Raw genomic sequence first — 4,732 nt, 5'->3', positions numbered from 1 at the left:
ATATTTTCATAGGCATATGCTTAATGAAATACGTACACTGCATATTAGCTTGAGAGAGCAGTTGGCTCAACTAGGCTTTTGCAGCAGAAACATTAGTTTCTTCACAGCACATTTCAAAATACTGGAAAAAAAGACTGGAACACGGATGTAGGCTCACAAACTCAAAAGTTGCAACAAAACATCATTTACCGTCAACTTAAAATCATAATCCTCACTTAAGCTACTCGGAGGAAGACTCTTTGGAGCCTCTCTCAAATAACAAACATTTGCACGCTTCATTCTCATTTTTGTCCTGTTTAAGATTGCTAAGGCCCTTATATTTAAAATTTTTGAAGCAAGCTTGCAATTTTAAAACTATGTGCATATAAGAACAGTCTGTGGATGCCAAAGCCAATGTAAACACAAACCCTTTAAATATTTCTAAATCTTTGAGTACATCTCTTATTCATTTTTTTTAGAGAAACTAAGATCTCTAATGCGTGGGCTCTCAGGCTGGGCTGTTATTATATCTACTGCCTTCTGAGCACCATTAAGTTTACGGTTTCACATTCTAGCTTTAGGTTATAGTTTATAGTTTAACAACACAAATTTGATGTGTTCAGCTCTCCCTAAGGGTTCACACCCTGATTTTGTTGAAGGATCTCTGAGGTGGCCGCTGTGCCCTGGGTTCCAGGTGGTGGGCCTAAGCCACCCACTAAAAGTTACAACGGTCTCGCAATTTGTACTTGGAAAGACCATTTTGCCCCTTTATTTTATTTCATTTTATTTTTTCCAGTTGCAGATGACAAACTGGAGGGGCGTATCAGAATCCTCTCTGGGGCAAAAAGGCTTCATGGAAGCTTTGTTGCCAGGAGGAGTCCAGCTAGGGTGTTTAGAAGAGTGAGCTCCCATTTTCCCTCTAATACTGAGGGGGGGGGGTTGCTCAGTAGATTACACTAGGAGATAGAAAAACAAGCACAAGAAAGGGACAGAGAAGGGGGGGGTAGAGAGAAGAATATTCTATCAGTACTTGATTTTTTTTTTCTTCAACTAAAAGGCAATCCCTGCCTACCAGAAAACCACAGGCACTAGCCTGGAAACCACGGGTCTCTCTAACCCGGTAAAAACCACGGATTCGGAATTTATTCAGCGCTGCTTACAAGACTAATACTCCGAGGGAAGACGTGGGGGAAAGAGGAAAGGAGACTTTCCACGGTTTCCCCGGTCAGGCTCCGAGAGGGAAATCGGGAAAGAGAAAAGGAGAGAAAGAGTTTAGGACGTTTCTGGGCGACTCCGAGGAAAAACGTCAGAAAAACAGCAAAAGTTCCGCGGTTTCCCCGGTCCGAGAGGGAAATCGGGGGAGGGAAGGATAGAGTTTAGGACGCTTCCAGGCGACTCCGAGGGAAGACGTCAGAGATGGAAAGAAGAAAAGCCCAGCTGTCGTGGAGACGTTACTTTCCCACCCCCTCCCAATGTATTAACTTCAAACCATACTCACATTCGTAGATGTCCCTCGTGGATCCCGGGATCCTTTCTCTTTAGCCAGCTTGACCTTGCCTTTGCTCCCCCTGGCTGGGCTTTTGGTGACGATTGATTACCGCCCGCAAAGAGGAGGTAGGGAGAGGAAAAGGGGATCCCTGGGCTAAGGTTGCCCAGTGGCACCCGATCCCCTCCATCTCCCCCCTCACCTTCACAGGAGGACCAAGTGTCCCTGAGCATGGTCGCCAAACTGTTACCGGAAAAATCTGAGGGCTCCCTTGGACAAAACAAAGACACCAACCAGGATAACTTGGAGCAAAACAGCAGCCTGTAGGGTTGGCCTTTATTGAACTGTTGCAACAGGGTGTTCCCCTCACTTGCAAGAGAGAGAAAAGACACAGAAAAATGGTGTGCAAGGCCTTATAAAAACTTTTGAAATTCTCATCCTGTAGGTCAAGCCCACCCCCAGAAACATCATGCATACATCACAGAAAGGAGGGGTTGAGGGAGGGGTGGTGGTGGTAACCTGAGTGTCCTGTCACCTGGCTGGTTCCCTTCTCCCCCTCCCCATGAGTCATTTTCCAGGTGACAGAGGGGACTTTGCAGTTTCCTGCCCCCAGAGGGAAGAGCTGATTATTGTCCTTTGTTCCAGTCTGTGCCAAATCCACTCCCATATGCAAGTTCTTGTGATCTTGATTGTCTTCTGTCTGGGACCATCAGGGTTATAGAATCATAGAATCATAGAGCTGGAAGAGACCACAAGGGCCATCGAGTCCAACCCCCTGCCAAGAAGGAAACACCATCAGAGCACTCCTGACATATGGTTGTCAAGCCTCTGCTTAAAGACCTCCAAAGAAGGAGACTCCACCACACTCCTTGGCAGCAAATTCCACTGTCGAACAGCTCTTACTGTCAGGAAGTTCTTCCTAATGTTTAGGTGGAATCTTCTTTCTTGTAGTTTGGATCCATTGCTCCGTATCCGCTTCTCTGGAGCAGCAGAAAACAACCTTTCTCCCTCCTCTATGTGACATCCTTTTATATATTTGAACATGGCTATCATATCACCCCTTAACCTCCTCTTCTCCGGGCTAAACATGCCCAGCTCCCTTAGCCGTTCCTCATAAGGCATCGTTTCCAGGCCTTTGACCATTTTGGTTGCCCTCCTCTGGACACGTTCCAGTTTGTCAGTGTCCTTCTTGAATTGTGGTGCCCAGAACTGGACACAGTACTCCAGGTGAGGTCTGACCAGAGCAGAATACAGTGGCACTATTACTTCCCTTGATCTAGATGCTATACTCCTATTGATGCAGCCCAGAATTGCATTGGCTTTTTTAGCTGCCGTGTCACACTGTTGGCTCATGTCAAGTTTATGGTCAACCAAGACTCCTAGATCCTTTTCACATGTACTGCTCTCAAGCCAGGTGTCCCTCATCTTGTATTTGTGCCTCTCATTTTTTTTGCCCAAGTGCAATACTTTACATTTCTCCCTGTTAAAATTCATCTTGTTTGTTTTTGCCCAGTTCTCTAATCTGTCAAGATCGTTTTGAAGTGTGATCCTGTCCTCTGGGGTGTTAGCCACCCCTCCCAGTTTGGTGTCATCTGCAAATTTGATCAGGATGCTCTTGAGTCCATCATCCAAGTCGTTGATAAAGATGTTGAATAAGACCAGGCCCAAGACAGAACCCTGTGGCACCCCACTAGTCACTCTTCTCCAGGATGAAGAGGAACCATTGATGAGCACCCTTTGGGTTCGGTCAGTCAGCCAGTTACAAATCCACTGAGTGGTAGCAGAGTCAAGACCGCATTTTACCAGCTTCTTTACAAGAATATCATGGGGCACCTTGTCGAATGCCTTGCTGAAATCAAGGTAGGCTACATCCACTGCGTTCCCTTCATCTACCAGGCTTGTAATTCTGTCAAAAAACGAGATCAGGTTAGTCTGACATGACTTATTTTTCAGAAATCCATGCTGACCATTGGTGATCACAGCATTCCTTTCTAGGTGCTCACAGACTGTTTGCTTCATGATCTGCTCCAGAATCTTCCCAGGTATTGATGTCAGACTGACTGGGCGGTAATTATTTGGGTCCTCTCTTTTCCCCTTTTTGAAAATAGGGACAACATTTGCCCTCCTCCAGTCTGCCGGGACTTCGCCTGTTCTCCAGGAATTCTCAAAGATGACTGCCAGTGGTTCTGAGATCACATCTGCCAGTTCTTTTAATACTCTTGGATGCAGTTCATCTGGCCCTGGAGACTTGAATACATCTAAACTAGCCAAGTATTCTTGTACTATCTCCTTAGTTATTCTGGGCTGTGTTTCCTTTGCTGAATCATTTGCTCCAAATTCTTCAGGTTGGGCATTGTTTTCTTTATTGGAGAAGACTGAGGCAAAGAAGGCATTGAGGAGTTCAGCCCTTTCTGTGTCCCCTGTTTGCATTTCACCATCTTCTCCTCTGAGTGGCCCCACTATTTCTTTGTTCTTCCTTTTGCTACGAACATACCCATAAAAGCCTTTTTTGTTGCTTTTAACCTCTCTAGCCAGCGTGAGTTCATTCTGTGCTTTTGCTTTTCTGACTTTGTGTCTACACGTGCTGGCTATTTGTTTGAATTCCTCTTTGGTGGTTTCCCCCCTTTTCCATTTTTTGTACACATCCTTTTTTAATCTTAACTCAGTTAAAAGTTCTTTAGATAGCCACCCTGGCTTCTTTAGGCACCTTCCATGTTTCCGTCTCATTGGTATTGCCTGACGTTGTGCTTTTAGTATCTCCCTCTTAACAAACTCCCAGCCATCATGAACTCCCTTTCCTTTTAGTATTACTGTCCATGGGATCTCACCCAGCACTTCCCTAAGTTTTATGAAGTCGGCTTTCTTAAAGTCAAGAAATTGAGTCCTAGTATGCTTGGCTGCTCCTTTCCGCTGTATAGTAAACTTCAGAAGAGCATGAACACTCGCGCCGAATGATCCTTCCACTTCTACCCCACTAACCAGGTCATCAATATTGGTTAGGACCAGATCTAAAATGGCTGTTCCTCTTGTTGCTTCTCCCACTTTCTGGACAATGAAGTTGTCTGCAAGGCCAGTGAGGAATCTGTTTGACCTTATGCTCTTGGCTGAGTTTGACATCCAACAAATATCCGGGTAATTGAAGTCCCCCATTACTACTATCTCCCTTCCTTTTGCATGCTTGGCCATCTGTTCCAGGAAGGCATTGTGCTTTTTTATCAGCCGTGACCCCCGCTAATTGATTTACGAACCTCGATTAGCGGTTTATTG

The sequence above is a fragment of the Podarcis bocagei genome (genome assembly GCF_964188305.1).
Source record: "Podarcis bocagei genome assembly, chromosome: W".
NCBI classification, from domain to species: domain Eukaryota; kingdom Metazoa; phylum Chordata; class Lepidosauria; order Squamata; family Lacertidae; genus Podarcis; species Podarcis bocagei.
Note: the sequence above shows the minus strand (reverse complement) of the source record.